The sequence below is a fragment of the Erpetoichthys calabaricus genome, chromosome 13 (assembly GCF_900747795.2).
Source record: "Erpetoichthys calabaricus chromosome 13, fErpCal1.3, whole genome shotgun sequence".
Lineage (NCBI taxonomy): Eukaryota > Metazoa > Chordata > Cladistia > Polypteriformes > Polypteridae > Erpetoichthys > Erpetoichthys calabaricus.
In genome coordinates this window covers 29,449,209-29,466,872 of record NC_041406.2, presented here as the reverse complement: position 1 = coordinate 29,466,872, position 17,664 = coordinate 29,449,209, and the positions used below count along the sequence as shown (strand labels likewise).

The window sequence follows — 17,664 nt, the reverse complement described above, 5'->3', positions numbered from 1 at the left end:
GGCATGGAAGCAAGAGGAAATATGAAGTGCCATCATTTGGAGTGAGTTAGTGAATTCCTCAAAATGAGAGAGTGAAGCTTACAAAGTCCAACATCCATAGCCTGCTTATGTAGTTAGCATTTTCTCTTCAGATATGATTTATGGTCATGAATGACTAGGAATATAAACTACACAGTACAGAGGCCAGGTAGACTACAACAGTGTTTCTCAACCACTAGGTTGTTATGTGCTTCTGTTGTTGGGTCTGGTGTTCCTATCTATATATATATATAATTCACTAAGTCCATGGCAAGCAAGACGCACGCACGACAGAGCCCCGTCCGCCAACTCTAACACTCCTCCCACATCTATTACCTTCACATTGTTTTCCTTTTATTTCTGATCCCGTTCAACAACTATATGGCAACATCGACTTCTATACTGTGACTCCGGAACAACTCAGTACGCGAGCTATATTAAGCATCACCAACGAAGACTCGCTACACCTTAATGAACAAGTACTGAAACTTATCCCTACCGACGAAGTAACTTTCACCAGCGTGGCCTCCATCGTCACAGACGATCCCGCAGATCAAGTTTCATTCCCCGAAGAATTTCTTAACAGTGTTACTCCCACTGGCATGCCTCCGCATAAACTCAAAATTAAAATCGGTTCAGTCGTCATGCTTCTCAGAAACCTCATGCCAGCAAGAAGTCTCTGTGATGGCACTAGACTGACTGTTACCAGCATTCACGGCAATGCACTGGAGTGTAAAACTATCGCAGCTCCTACCTCACAAACTGTCCTTATTCCCCGGATATCCCTGACCCCATCAGATTCAAATTTGCCTTTTACTTTTGCACGCAGACAATTTCATGTTAGATTGGCCTTTGCAATGACAATTAATAAGGCACAGGGACAAACTTTCAAAAAGATATGCCTGTATCTGCCAAAACCAGTTTTCAGTCACGGACAATTGTATGTTGCTCTCTCCAGAGTTCCATCTTTTCATTCACTCACAGTCGTATCCTCAAACCCACCCCATTTGGACAACTGTGTCATTCAGGAAGTGTTCATCCATCAATAAATAATTATGCGGCGCGGTTTGGTTCGTTCATTATAATTGTAGTGGGTTGCGGCGAGCTGCCTAAGAGATTGACTTTACTGCATAATATACTTCTGCTCAATTCACCAAGCTAGACCACCATGATTCCCAAGTGGGCTGCGAAGATATGCATGAAAAAGTGGGTCTCCACATCAAAAATTTTGAGAAACATTAGTCTACAACACATACTATGTCCTTGCTTTGAGTTTTCATGTATGGTTATGACTTTATACATTCCAGCATATACAGCATACACATATCAGCAGGATAAGTCAGAAATAGGGTTCTATGAAAGTGGTTTTGTTTTTTTTTTCCAAATTCTATTTTATTTCTTTACATTTTCTGGTTTCTTGGATTTATTTCTTTTTTATTTGGGTTTTTATACATTTTTACTATAAGAAAGTATTTGTTATCCACTACATAAACACAAGTCAATACGATTGCGCATTGCATTAATTTACTAGAACTTGCATAATTGTACATAGACATTTAGTTGCAACAAGATGTTCAGGGCATAAATTGAATTCATACATTAATGAATAAATGAATTACAGTTCAGGGATTAGTTCAAAATAATTGTTATATAACTGTAAATTAAAGTGCAATTCACCAAACTTAAAGTGGTTATATTCCAATGCCCTTGATTTATGCAACTTGTGTTAACTTGTGGTCATCTTACAGAGTTGTCTGTGTGGAGTGGCCCATCTCCCCGTGAACTGAGCTCACAGAGATGTCTACATTAGGCACTGCTGTCTCTGCATTCACTGGAAATCGCTGGCTTGAACCATTCCAATAATCAGCAAGCTCTGCAGCATGAGAGACCCTTATTCAAGTCACCATGTAGAAATGCTCAAGAAAGGCTGCTGTCTTGATTTATAAAAATAACTGGGATGTTGTTGTGCCCTGGATTTTGCAGTTCAGATTTTGTTACTAATTTATTTGGTCAATGTTGGGGTACCTAATGCTAGCTTCTTCAACATTTTCCCCATTAGACCCATACAACTAGCTGAAACAATGTACATGCTGTGACGGATGTATACATACAGAAACACTGTAGGATTTCTGCTAAGAATAGAGTTTTCTAAAAGAACACAAAACATGAACATGTTACCTGGATGATAATAGAGACAGATTACTCAGAATGTTTAATGTTCACATTCATATTCACTTGATGTATCAGAGATCCATTTTTATATACCAATCCTGTGATGTAGTCTGTGATCTCTGCATTACAGAAATGATAGGTCCCTATAGAAAGTATCTGTAAAATGTATCTTTAGTGTTTTACTGTATTAATAAATTATATACTGTACGTAAACAAAAACAACCAGTCTTGTCTGTAATGCTGGTCTTGTGTGTTCAGCTGTCTTTTACCAGTAATGGAGGCGACTGTTTGATCCCAGCACTAAAAAACATGCAGCAGAGAAGAGTTGCTGTCCGTTTTTCCATGGTTAGGTGTGAAGAAAATACAGAAAGTCATCAAAGACTATTAGTGAGGTGTGGTGAAATGTTTTGCTGCAGCAAATAACTTGTGATTAGATGGACATCGAGAAAAGTGACCAAATACAGCTGACAAGGATTAATCAGTTTGCCCATCCACACCAACAGCTGAAGGGACTGCAGACCAAATCCAGCGACACAAGTGGCATGTTATCTGCAGTTTAATCATGAGGCTATATATCATATGTGAATGCCATCTGTCTGAAAAAAATGGATTCTGGATAATTGCCATTTCATGTAGTAAAAATGGTGCAGTTTTGAGTTCTGGTGTAAATGTACAGGCCATTTTAGTACTCAACATGGTTCTTTTCAGCTTGTCCCCTTATTTATTAAATGCCGAATACGAGATTGTTTTACAGAAATAGTACTGGATGTTTTTTGGTTGTGACTTTTTTTTTGTTTTTGCTTATTGGCAGTTGTAAAATTTTAACAGTTTTCCTAGTAAACCAAGCAGTAATCCATACTAATTGTAATTTTAAAATTCTGAAGCCTATGGTTTATAAGTATTATTTATCCATCTCCTCCCTAGAGAATAAAAAGAATAATTTACAAAATGACCTTATGATTTATAAGATCATAATGTGGAACATAATTGACCTCAAGAGTGCTTGCTATTCACAATTTGCTAATTTTTCTCATATGTCATTTTTCCCTTGTGGTTTTCCATACCATATGTGCGTTAAGTCACATTTAGTAAGAGCATATGCAAATATAACTTTAAATTTTTTTATTTACTTATGTGTTGCCATGGGTATTTAATAAAACCAGTTTAATTTTAGTTAAACTAAGGGGCTTCGCCTGCCAGCCCCCACCCCCATCCACCTTGCAAAGGCCTGTGCTACGTGCCAGCCACTTCGCATCTCTGCCGCTCGCGTTGTGAAGAGTGGGGCTGAACGCACCCCAAGGAGATGCGGTTGCTCCTCCGAAACCCCTCTTAAACGGTGATACAATGAGAAGCAAATAGTTTGTTTTTTTTACCTCCTCTTTGCTCGATCGACTGCTGGCCTGCTGCTGCTGCCGTGCCGTGTGATCTGCATCTCGTGTGGCTCTTCGAGCATTTAAAAGCCTGTACAGCAGCTGTCCTTTTGTCTCACTGCCTTGTCTCACTTCTTCCCCAGACATCATTTGCTCCTGTTTGGGGTCCCACTCCCGAGGCACACCCCTATGAACAGGAAGATTTTCTATTCTTTTAATTGAGACATGGAACTGTCCCCTCCGACTACACACAGAGCTCAATTCACTCCTGAAAGAGACTTAAGTTTGTTTGAAGTATCTGAATAACGTTTCTGTCTCTAAAAATCTCCTGTGTATCTGTGCAACTCTTTGAAACCAAGCACTTTCACCAAACAACAAATCTTTTAATTCTCACAGATACGCCTCTTCATTGGGAAGAAATACTACTTTTCCCAAATGGCAACACGAATTAGACGATCTGCAAGTCTCCAACTTAAAGTGTAAATCTGAACAATATATTTGATCTCTTTTCGCTGTTCTGTTATTTCACTGAGTAATAATTTCAGTTTGTTTGTGCTAATGCGTTCTTTACTATCATTTTTTGGAGACTTTCAAATTTTCGTACTTCCATTATATCTAACCTGCTCTGCATGTGTATCACGCCAACGTTTTTAAATTCTTTACGACGTTCTACTTTGTCATCCACTCTTTGTCTCATGGGACGTGAAAGTGTCTCTCTGAGAAAGTCACGTCTCGTCTTTCTGAAAAAGTCTCGTCACCTCCCAAGGTTTTTTTATATAATAGAGAGATATGTGTCACCTTTGAGATGCAATATGAAAATCAGATGTAAATAACGCATTCAATTTTTCACCTCTTCTTCCTGTGTGTGAGTGCTGTTTACTACAATCTGCCCTGGCAACATCAAACTCAAGACTAGAATTGGCTTTGGATTAGATGCCAGTCCACTGCAGAGCACAATTCAACAGGGTTGTCTTCAGTAAAAAACGTAGTGTATTGTCTTAAATCTGTCCTTGATACCTAGGTCCAAAAGTTTTTCTATTTTGGCATGTTTACAAGCTCTCGCACCAGCACATTGCCCTTTTGTAAGGCCATTCTGTAAGGCAAGTTCATGAACACAGCCGTCTTCTTAATAGTTACAATAGCATTACATGAGACTTAGGTGGGACATTGGACATCATCACATCACCACTATTTAAGATTATGATGCATCTAGTTTTGAATTAAATTCATCATCATCATCAATTCATCATTCAACCTTTCTAAGTGTAGAAGTTAAAAGACACTTCCAAGAAGACATTAGTGTTGGCTTTTACTTATTTTTCTAACTGCACTTTTTGCTTTGTCGTGAATTAATTCAGCAAGAGGAGCATAATTCATTGCAAAGATCAATTTTTGTTTTTCAAGATTGTTATTATTTTCTTATTTGACTGACACCTTTATCCAAGGAGACTTGCTGCATTTTTAGATACAACTGGTTACATTTTTTCCAATTTTAGCACAACCAAGTGAAGTGACTTCCTTGGGGTCACACATTGTCAGTAGCGGGATTTGAGCCCACATCCTGAGGGTTTGAAGTCCAGTGTCGAAGGCCTTAACTACTATGGTATACTTCCTGCTTAGAAATATAGCCACCTCCTTTTGGAGTTGAATGCTGACCTTTAAAACCCAAACTAATCAACTGACCCACTTTGCTATTCAGATGACTCATTTTAGGACACTGTTGTAGTTTTACCACATTGCTAAGCTGGGAAACAGGTTAGAAATGTGGAATATGATGATTAAATATATCTCTATGACAAACAAATCTAAAACTCATGAGGATTCAGGCAAAGTAAACTTCAACTTGTTCCAATTGAGCATCATTATTATTATCTTACTGTCTTAAGAATTACCCGCTACAATAACAACTTCTGTATTTTCTGTTTAAAGATATAATTTTCATGCTTTCATAGTTTTATCCTGCTAAATCAAATAAACTGTGACACCGCTGAAAACAAGCAACAAGGAGGTGCTGTCAGTACATTTAGTCACATATCGAATGGGATTTGTTAAACATAAAGTAGACCATCTGAGGACAGCATCAGACAGTCCGTCCTGAATCTAAAAGCAACGACAGTAGAATGGGATGGTTGGTAGTTTTAAAACAGGATATTACAGTGTCATCTACAACAGAAGTTAAAACTGCTTTTGTTTCATGACATCTGATTTTTAGTAAAATATTTTAATTGTAAAGTTGCAATTTTCTTCTTAATCTAGTACATATAAAAAGCACTTTTGTAGCACAGATCAGAGCGCTATTTTTCTTCATCACTTGCTTCAGACAGTTCGGGTACTTGTAAGATTTCATGCTTACAAGTTTCTTAATTAGAAATTGTGTGTAGTTAAAACCTTAATCACTAAATATTTTATTAAAAGAACTATAATTACTAGGACAAACTAAGTCAAGTTAGATGTTAGCTGACTTGGTAATTATGCCTCATTATTGGCTGTTCAGTTAGAATAAATTCTTAAAATTTTAAAAAAGCAAGTCAGTTATAAAAGAAGCAAGAAAAAGAGCTGAACCTGAATCAACCTACGTGCATTAAAATCTATGTCAGTGTTTTTTTGAAAAGAGAAATAAAAGCCACATTATTATTTGTTACCAGGATTTGAGACAGAGACTGAATTAATGAGAAGTTAACACAACCTTTTTACATACCTTGGATCTTTAGTGACCCAACATATACAAAGACATATATATGTGGCACTTTCTGTGTTTTTGTCCACTTTACTTCAGTAAGGTGATGTTTCAGGTGATGTGGCTTGTGCTGTTATCACTCTGTCCAGCTGCTACAACTGCTTGCCTCACTTCATCATTATCGTTCTTCTCCTCCTTGTCTGAGCTCTGCTCCTTTATATTTTCCTGCCCACAACACCCATGATATGATACATCAGAAGTCTCACTCTGTACTGCCTCATTCAGTGTTGCTCATCATTTGTCTCCCTGCTGCCTGCCTCCAACTCTCTATCTGACTTGTCATCTGCCATCAGTGATAGGACTCTTTCAAGGGCTTGCTGTGCTGATAAACGTCACAGAATTTTCTTTTCTTATCTTTTACCTCTCTAAACTCATAAATACCTACATGATAAGAAACACAAGTGTAATGAACATATGTATAATACATAAAAAGAAATCCTGAAAAAAGCACATTTTGCTGAAGCTTTGTTTAGAGACTCAACAGTTGATGTGCATGTAAAAATACAGACACTTTACCATGTCCGGGTCGCTACCGGCCCAATTCATTTTAGGCAAATAAATAATCATAATAAAATCATTTTAAACTATTTTGGCATATTTTTGGTACTAGATTGTCACAGATGAAAAGTACAAAGTCTATCTTCAGAACTGTGTCCCCACTGTATAATATGACCCAGTGGGAGGTGTAAGCATCACTTCATGAGTCGCTACTGACCCCAGGTCTGAATGCAAGAGTTAACAGCAAGGACTGAGATCAACTTAAGGAACAGGTGATAAAAAACATACCCTGTAGCTACTACTGTTGCCCAAGACCAGAAATATCCACCCCTGTGGTAAAAAAATAAAATGAGAGTGGGAAATTGAATACCACTGAAAAAGGTAGTCCTTTTAAGTCCTTCTTGGACCACTTATGATCACTGCTTAAAATAAATGTGCAAATAAACTGACTGGGACCATCACTGTTGCATTGCTGATAGATAGATAGATAGATAGATAGATAGATAGATAGATAGATAGATAGATAGATAGATAGATAGATAGATAGAGTAATCCCTCGCTATATCGCGCTTCGCCTTTCGTGGCTTCACTCCATCGCGGATTTTATATGTAAGCATATTTAAATATATATCGCGGATTTTTCGCTGCTTCGCGGGTTTCTGCGGACAATGGGTCTTTTAATTTCTGGTACATGCTTCCTCAGTTGGTTTGCCCCGTTGATTTCATACAAGGGACGCTATTGGCAGATGGCTGAGAAGCTGCCCAGCTTACTTTTCTCTTTCTCTTGCGCTGACTTTCTCTGATCCTGACGTAGGGGGATTGAGCAGGGGGGCTGTTCGCACACCTAGACGATACGGACGCTCGTCTAAAAATGCTGAAAGATTATCTTCACGTTTCTATCTTTTGTGCAGCTGCTTCCTGAAACGACAAGCTGCACGGTGCTTCGCATACTTAAAAGCTCAAAGGGCACGTATTGATTTTTGCTTGAAAAACAAACTCTGTCTCTCTCTCTCTCTCTCTTTGTCTGCTCCTGACAGAGGGGGTGTGAGCTGCCGCCTTCAACAGCTTTGTGCCGCGGTGCTTCGCATACCTAAAAGCCAAACAGCCCTATTGATTTGTTTGCTTTCCTCTGTCTTTCTGACAGACTCTGCTCCTGACACGCACTCCTTTGAAGAGGAAAATATGTTTGCATTCTTTTAATTGTGAGATGGAACTGTCATCTCTGTCTTGTCATGGAGCACAGTTTAAACTTTTGAAAAAGAGACAAATGTTTGTTTGCAGTGTTTGAATAATGTTCCTGTCTCTCTACAACCTCCTGTGTTTCTGCGCAAGTCTGTGACCCAAGCATGACAATATAAAAATAACCATATAAACATATGATTTCTACTTCGCGGATTTTCTTATTTCGCGGGTGGCTCTGGAACGCAACCCCCGCGATGGAGGAGGGATTACTGTACTTTATTAATCCCAATGGGAAAGCTAGAAAGTAGAAAAGTAGAAAGTAGAAAGCTTTAAATGGGTGCCTGGTCATCTTGTATTATATTCCTAATTTTACAGCAGTGATGATTAGAGACACCTAGAAGCAAATGATTTCTAGCCAATAGCAATTATCCTAGAAAGCATATGATGTATATCACATGATTCCAAGCTGTTGAATTTTAAAGGGGTTGTTTTTTCTTTCATTCTAGTCAGTCAAAAACTGGAAAATAACTTTATAGAAGATCAGTTATGAAGCCAAGCAAAAGACAAAGTGTGAGAAGTAAGAAGGTGGTATGTTTTAAAAAGGTGAAGGGATCCTTCTATGAAATGGGAGCTGCATCTAGTGTTTGAAGAGTCAGTGGGAGAGACACATTACATTGTTTAGAGTGCTTTTCTCTTCTTACGTGAGGAATTGCCTGTTTAGAAAGAAAAACAAAGAATGAAAACATAACCTGCTGTCTGGACTTAAAACATTTAAGTGGAATTAGAGGCATGTTTTATAGTCTTGAAATGTACCTTTTTAGCTCTGTCTGTGCTAAGTTGGGATCATTTGATTTTCTGTCGCTTTAGAAGAGTCTGCTTATGAACTCCTGCATTCTTCTTTAAAGAGTAATAAAAAAGGCCAAAGCACCTCATTAATCCATTAATCTGGCACTAGCTTTGCTGAGATCTGAGAAGTAATTAATAAGGCAAGGATGATGATCAATAAGCAAAATGTTTAACGTATAATTAAATCTAATAGTATACAGTGACAAAAATCTTACTTCAGTAATTATAAAGAATGAGGTAAGGCGTATTAGAAAGGAGACTCACACATGAGCACAGCTAAGGATTTATCAGCGGTAATGAACATAAGGTGTCTAGTTTGCGTTAATTTTAGCACAGCAGGCGCTGTGCCTGGAATAAAGCCAGTAATGAAATCTCTTCAATTTGCACCTCTTATGATCCATATGTACTCAATGTATAAAAATAGGAAAAAAGCATTAAAACAGAAAACAAGCATCATAAACTGATTTTCAAAATGATGTCTTTGCTCTCGTCCAATTTGTGTCCATAGCCAACCTAAAACAGATCTTCTTTAATTAATGTAATATGTTCATTCATTTATTTAAATCCTTAAACCCAGATAAGCCATAACTATTGATACGTACAGAATTTGTTTATGTACTGACACCTAAATTGTATGTTTTATTATTTTTAATGTAAAGTTTAAATAGAGTGATGGGTAAGATAAAACTTTTCATTGTAATGGACTGCTTTGTCTAGTGGTCAGCATCCGTTCAGGCTGGGATTTTTAACATGAGATCAATATCCACTTTCTCTGTCTGTGGGATGGAATTACCACTCATACAAATTAGCCAGGATAATTGGGCCAATATGAGGGAGTTTGTGTGTACTGTATGCAGGAATGTGCCCTACACTGGCCGTGCACTGTCTAATACTGGTCACTGTTTTGTACCCAGTGCTGCTAGAATTAGCACCAGAACTACATGACCCTGAGCCAGAAAGGTGAGTTACAAAATGGATATGTGCATAGAGTATCTGATGTGTGTACTAATTTAGATACAAAACATTAAAATAGTCTACAAACAGAGATACTGCAGTGGCATTACTTTGTGCAAAGGTTGGGGACGATTGAGAGAAAAAGCTCAGCTGACATCACCAGGAAGCACTCAGCTTCCCATAGTTTCCACAGTGCAAAATGTGTGACCCGAGATGTATCATGGTGTGATTCCTCAACAATACACTTGCTGTGCTTGACAGGATTCGCACTTTGAACTGGTGGAGTGGCAATGCTTTGCGTAGAAGGGAGCGCTCTGCATGTAGTACTTATAGGCAATCTCTACACAGCTAAGTATACTGTAGAAGTTGTTCTGATCTAGAGAAACTGCTTCTGAGGGTATTTTGTTAATACAGATGTCACAGGTCCGTAGCTGGCCACAGGCAGTTACCACAGTGAAAAATGTGCAACTTGGAATGGATAGTCGTGTGATTCCATGGCTAGATAGATAGATAGATAGATAGATAGATAGATAGATAGATAGATAGATAGATAGATAGATAGATAGATAGATAGATAGATAGATAGATAGATAGATAGATAGATAGATACTTTATTAATCCCAAGGGGAAATTCACATACTCCAGCAGCACCTTACTGATACAAAAAACAATATTAAATTAAAGATTGATAAAAATGCAGGTAAAAACAGACAATAACTTTATATAATGTTAACGTTTACCCCCCACCGGGTGGAATTGAAGAGTCGCATAGTTTGGGGGAGGAACGATCTCCTCAATCTGTCAGTGGAGCAGGACAGTGACAGCAGTCTGTCGCTGAAGCTGTTCTTCTGTCTAGAGATGACACTGTTTAGTGGGTTAGCGTGGTCGACAGGATTTGTACTGTGGACAACTGGTGTGTAGTGGTGGTGCTGTGCATAGTGAAACAGAGAGCTCAGCTGATGTCTGCATAGCCAAGAATAGGAACTGTCCTATGAGCTGTCACCGTAAGGGGCTGCTTCTGATGGCCTTTGTAATCCAGATGACATGGGTGCCTTGCTGGCCACCAGCCGTTACCACAACATGGGATGGTTCGTTTTGTGATTCCTCGATCACGCAGATACCAAGTTGTGCAGCACAGTGGTGGAGTGATTAGCAGTGCCTGTGTTGAATGTACTCATTCTTCCAGTGTCCATTTAGTTTTCTCTTGGCTTTTCTCCACATCCCAATTGTTGGGACAATATTGATGGATGTTTGTATGCTTGTAAAATGTCCAGGATTCAGAAAATGAATGAATAAATGTATTAATGATGGACTTAATGTTTGTTATCACTTACTAATGCGGAGTATAATAAAACCCTGTGAAAATCATCAAATATTTACATCTTTTTCTTCATATCTGACATTTCCTGCTGATATTTATGTCAAACCAGAGTTTTTTTACATTCAAAGCCATAGAATTGTTTTGGGTTAAGAAAGCAAATATAGCTCACAACCTGGTAACACAGAATGGTAGCCATTGATTGTTTTTTATCCACAAATGTTTCTAAAATGACAGGCATTGATTAGAAAGTGTAATTAAAACAACATGTTCACTATGAGATAACATATAATCTGTTATGCTACTCTGTGCACATTAATTTATAGTGTCGACAATAATTGGTTTATATTGTTGCCTTTATTGATTCACTCTCTATGGATGTTCTTTCACGGCTATGCAGTTATAGCCAGTGGGGAAGTTGAAGCCTGCTCGGGCGCATTAAAGGCATTTGCTGAGATGAGCCACTTTGAGGTCCTTGTAATATCTATCAATAAAGGCGTACTTTAAGACTACGGCTGTTATTTTTTAATGGACACAGGAGGAAAGAAAATGATCAATAAAAGTTTATGCCTTAACTATAATGGTATTTCCTCTATGTTTAAAAATGAATGAACAATGGGTTGCATTTATTCTATTAGAAAAAAATCTATAACTTGTTTATGAAGTCGTCAGCTAATTTCCTTTTTGAGTTTTAAAGAGTAGTATGATGAGCAGCACAACTGAAGGCTGAAAGAGTGTTGTCTGACGTTTTTTTTTTTTAAAGAGGGATTTGGGCACTGGCTGAGGACAGAGCATGTTGTCCTGCTAAAATTATAACAAATGCATTGTCGGGATGAGTGGGGGTGCAGATCTGTGAGTGTGGAGTTAGTAACAAGGATTTGGTAACACTCAAGTGACAATAGACTGCAGGGGTGTCGAACTCTGGGCCTGGAGGGCCACAGTGGCTGCAGGTTTTCCTAATCAATGACCAGTTTTCACTGCTAATTAACTTCTTTTCCCTTCATTTTAATTGCCCTGATTTTAAGGATTCAGTCCCCTGAATTTATTCCTTTCTTCATTAAATGGCAGCCGAAATGAAATGAAATGTGAACCGAGCTAACAGATGACCAGTAAACCAATTTCACTCCAACCAATCTCTTAATGAGAAGCTGATACTTGCTGTTAATTAAACTCATTATTTAATTGAATGGCTTGTTGCTGCTCTCTTTCTGCTACAGCAGACATTTCCAAAACTGTTGATTTTTTCTGTTTTTTCTAAGAACACTGTCAAAATGTTTTGGTGACCTGAGAGATCAACCTTACTAAGACTATCACCTTTCTTTATTTTTAGATAACATGTGATGGGCACAGGTAAGATGGTCATGTGGCAGCTTGTTTTGCGTCTCATTACTGTTTGGCTGCTAATTAAGGAAAAAGAAACAACTAAGGGGCATGAGTCAAGTTAATTAGCAGCAAAAACTGGTCGCTAATGAGGAAGATGGTTAGAATGAAAACCTCCAGCCACTGCGGCCCTCCAGGACTGGAGTTCGATACCCGTGCAATAGAGGGAGAAAAATTGAAAGGGGTCTTTATCCAGCAGGTGGCGCTAGCTCCCTTGTTGGAATAAGTTGTTTTGTAATTGCGACTTGTTACATAACATGAAACTATATAGATATGATATTAAAAGGCGATACCACTCCCTTAGTGATACGGCGGTAAGAAATCACATAGGAGAAATAACTTGGCTTTCTTTAATGACAGTTTATGCGGCATAACAGATGAGGAATCCATGACAAGACCTTCAGGTAGTGGGAGCCCGATGTGTAGAGTCTGCCATTTTCGTCGCTGCACTGGAAGGATTTTCAGGATCGGATGACGTTATCTCCCATCTGTCCGTTGGCTTTGAAGGTGTGCCGGGCAATGTTCCAAGGCTTTATACTCTTTCTTCATGTGCAGACCCCCACTTAGGTGAATCATGCCATTCCAAACAAGGAAAAAAAGATCCAATGCCATGCTGACTCTGACACACAGAAATAGTACAATGCCCATTTCGCAGTTGTCCCTGTCTTGTCTTCTAATGCTTGCCTAGCAGTTGGGCCCCTGTACTAAATCTGGCTTTGTGTTAGCTGTACATGTAAGAAGAAAAGAAAAGCAGATTTAAAATATTTGCACAGAGCACAGTGACATATTAAACTTCTATTCTGATTACAGGGTCTCAGACTGATACATGGCAGTTTAGAAGATAAAGCACCTTCACAGTCAGAGCAGAGGGCCTGAGAGGCATCAGGGTGTTTTTTATATTTCCTGTTATTTACATGTTATGTTGCTCCCAGTTTTAACTTTCCTGTAAGTTTAATGAATGTTGTTTTTTGTGTTGTTGTTGTATTGTTTACTCTTATAGATAGATAGATAGATAGATAGATAGATAGATAGATAGATAGATAGATAGATAGATAGATAGATAGATAGATAGATAGATAGATAGATAGATAGATAGATAGATAGATAGATACTTTATTAATCCCAAGTCTTTTGCACATCAATTTAATACAGGGTCAGTACAAGCTGTAGTTATTTGCAAAGTTTATAGCTGTTTAGTTTTATTATATGTGTAAATTTTTAGGACTTTCAGTGTACAATAAATCAAACTTTCTAGAAATTATTTGCCTTTTAGAAACAGTTTTGAAATGACACATAAACTTAAAATAAACAATTTATGGAAAGATGTGACATTTAGACTTCTAATACATTTTAAGTAGCAACAATTGTTGAAAAGAAACATCTCATTTTGCAACATTAACCAGCTACTATTACCAAATGTACAAAAAACACAAGTCTACTTGAACATTTAAGAAAACAAAAATGAATACTGTCAAAGACTAATTTGGTTTAGTTGCCCGACCCTAACACTTCCCTTGACGTAGATTAACAGCAATGCAACATCACAGAAAGTCCATGATGCTTTATGATACACAAAAGAACAGAAATCACCTTTTAAATATGATTCATTGACTTTGCCGAACGTGCTGCAGACAGGTGGCTCCCATCTTGCAGACAATACACAATGCTTATGTGCTTATGGAAAAAAATGTCAAATGTCTGAAGGAGATAAGCCGAAATGAACTATCGCCTATCGTTTCACCACTGGCTTTACAGTGTTTAACCTTAATGACAAACTAAATAAAGATAGGAGAGCGATTGTTTAAACACAGAATGTGGCTTAACCAGCCTTTTAACGGAGATCAGTTGTAAGTGTTCAGGCAGCTGTCTCCAAATGTGGATTCTGCTGCTTTACATGTTTGGTGAGAGGATTTGGCACTTAAAATACTGCAGAATTGTAAAAAAAGATATTTACACCCCTTGAACAGTACCTATAAAAAAGAATTCACGCCCTTGCAAATGTTCATGTTTTAATGTTATATAAATTTGAATCACAGTGGATTTCATTTGGCTTTTTTAGACCCTGCTTGCTCAACAAAAAAAAAGTAAAAACTGATACATGCAAAGTGATCTCAGTAAATTACGGATATAAAATACAAAATGTTTCCTCATATGAGTATTCACCTCACCTTTCAAGTCAGTATGTAGTAGATGCACCTTTAGCTGCCATGACAGCCTTGAGCCTATATGCACAGGCCTCTGACTGCTTTGCACATCTGGACACTGCCATTCCCCCCCACCCATTCTTCTTTGCAAATCTGCTGAAGTTCTGTCAAGTTGCATGGCAATCATGACTGAATAACCTTTTTCCAGTCCAGCCACAATTTCTCAGTTGGAATGAAGAGAAAAGCCAAGCAAAATGACACCTTTTTTTGGCTAACTAAAAAGATTACAATATGCAAGCTTTCAAGGCAACTCAGGCCCCTTCTTCAGGCAAGATGTAAGATGATTACATCTTGCCTGAAGAAGGGGCCTGAGTTGCCTTGAAAGCTTGCATATTGTAATCTTTTTAGTTAGCCAATAAAAGGTGTCATTTTGCTTGGCTTTTCTCTACATCCATAATGGCTAACACGGTACAACACCCTAGTACTTCAGTTGGAATGAGATGTGTACTCTGAATCTGCCACTCTAGGACATTAACGTTGTTGTTTTAAGCCATTCCTTTGGGTTGTTGTCTCGCTGGAAAACAAATCTCCCAGGGTGCAGGTTTCTTGCAGACTGCATCAGGTTTTCTTTCTGGATTTGCTGCATTCATGTTACACTTTATGGTCACAAACCTTCTAGGGCACACTGCAGAACAGATTCCCTACAGCATGATTTAGCCTTCACAGTGGAAATGGGATGTATTTGAAAATTTGAAGTGTTTGGCTTTTGCCTAACATGGCATTTAGTATAATAGTTAAAAAGCTTTCTTCCAGCTACACTTTAAAGACTCCCATGTGCCTTCTGGCAAAGTCTTTGTGTATTTGTGTATCTCTGTGAATCAGTGGCTTTCTCTTTGCTGCTCTGCCATAAAGCAATGACTGCTGAAGCACCCAGGCAGTTGTTGTCTGCACAGTCTCGCCAATCTGTTGTTTGTGAATTTCCCCTTGGGATTAATAAATTATCTATCTATCTATCTATCTATCTATCTATCTATCTATCTATCTATCTATCTATCTATCTATCTATCTATCTATCTATCTATCTATCTATCTATCTATCTATCTATCTATCTATCTATCTAATGATGACTGTAGCTTGTAACTTCTTAACCTCCTTCATGTTCTACCTGAGTATAGACGCGTCTCGTGTAAAACCTGAGGATTACTCAGGCTGTAAAAGTGCCTACAGCGTTAGTGCCGAACATTACTCAGGCACCAATAAAGGCGTGCCTTGCGTAGTGTCAGGCCTGAGCATTACCAGGCAACTGTGTGGACTGTCGTCTCCTAGCCTCATAATGGCGTCTTGTAAGAAATGCTTCTCATCAGCAGTGTTGACAAAGTGAATCTGTATTCAGGCAGTGAAATTTAAATGGTCAGTGAAACCGAAAAGGATTCTGGGAATCTCAAAGTGACACTCGCGTCACTCGCACGTGTGCAGTATACTGTTCATATTATTATTACTAGTCACTATTGTAGCATTATTATACTTTCTACACTTCTGACTTTGTGCTTTTAGTGTTTTGCACATTTTACAGTAGAAAGGTGAGATTTAATAAAAATGTAATTTTTCTGGACAAAAAATGCAACGCTTTTTATTAATTCTTTTAAGAAAAAATGTAAGGAGGTTAATTGTTCTCAGGAGAAGTTTTTTACACTTAAATATTGATATATCAAAATGTGCTTTCTTAGCTGATGCCTACTACCATAAATGAATAGTGTGTTTATTGTTGAGTGAGTGAGTCAATTTTATATTATGTATATGAAGATTTAGATATCTTTTGTACATTTGGAGAATAAATGTGCTTCATTTGTTATATTATGTGACATTTGCTGAACATTATTATGCCCACTTAATCTAATTCACGGTTGCAAGGGGCTGCAATTTATATCAGCAGCATCTGGTGCTCGATGCTAACCTCTGGGACTGTGCCAGTCTATCGCAATACTGAGTTGCCCACGCTGACACTCACACAATGCCATTTTTTACAATGGTAATCAACTGACTCCACATCTTTGGTGGATGTTGGTGGAAAAACCCACAAAGACACAGGGAGAACATGTGAACTCCGGATAGACAAGAACCAAGCGCAGTGTTCAGTCCCATCGGTGCATTGTGGTGGACTGAATCCTGCCTTTTACCGGGTTCTCTCTGGGTAGGTGCCAGTACCTTAGGGGGACTTGTGTTGAACTGTAAGTGCCTCAAGAAAATGGATGGGAAAACAGGCAGATGGACATTTTGCAGTTAGAGGCAATATATTATATAGTAGCAGTGCACACAAGCAGTTTACTTTAATTCAGAGTGTATCTTTTGGCAAAACAGATCTCATCACAGACACTTTTTTTCTTTTTATTTCTTTTTTTTTTTCAATGGCACTACACCATTTAAAATGGAGATTTGTTGCTCTCAATTTGCTCCTAACAATTACATGGCTCTCCTGTCATCCACCAGTAAACGTGTGTATAGACAGACTGCCTAGAAGAAGGTGTCAATCAAAGGCAGCAAGGACAATCTGCTTCTTTTTAATCATGATGTTATTATAATATTCTTGTTAACCAGGATGTGAAAGGTCGATGACGCATCATTTTGAGTTACCTGTTAAAGAGGTCTGTGTAACTGTCTCATCTGAACTTTGGCAGCAGCGATTGCTGATGTGTGAACTTTTTGTCAACTCCAATTAAAGCTGAGACAGTGCGTCCCAGTCAGTTTTAAAGAGACTTTATGGTGATTTACAGGGTCAGGCGAGCACAGCATACGCATCTACCTGTGTGCATAATAAATGAAGAGCAACATTTTTAGATCGGCTTTTAATTTATGACACATGCTTATAGTGCTATAAATTAGGCCTGAAGCCCCTCTAGACAACAGATCTGTCTGTAATATTAATATTTCTTACAATATTTCATTGGTGTGTTTCCGTGTTCAGTTTTGACACCTTGAAATTTTTTTACTTGACACTTCATTTTTTTTTTTTTTTTTTGCCCCTCAGCTTTGCTTTTGTTCATATC

General features: G+C 38.1%; 1 protein-coding gene across 1 annotated transcript in view; it reads left to right on the top strand.

The window, feature by feature from the left end:
- The window catches only part of trappc9 (trafficking protein particle complex subunit 9), an 845,084-nt gene that overhangs the window by 541,996 nt on the left and 285,424 nt on the right, over window positions 1-17,664 (top strand). The gene's annotated exons all lie outside the window — the stretch shown is intronic.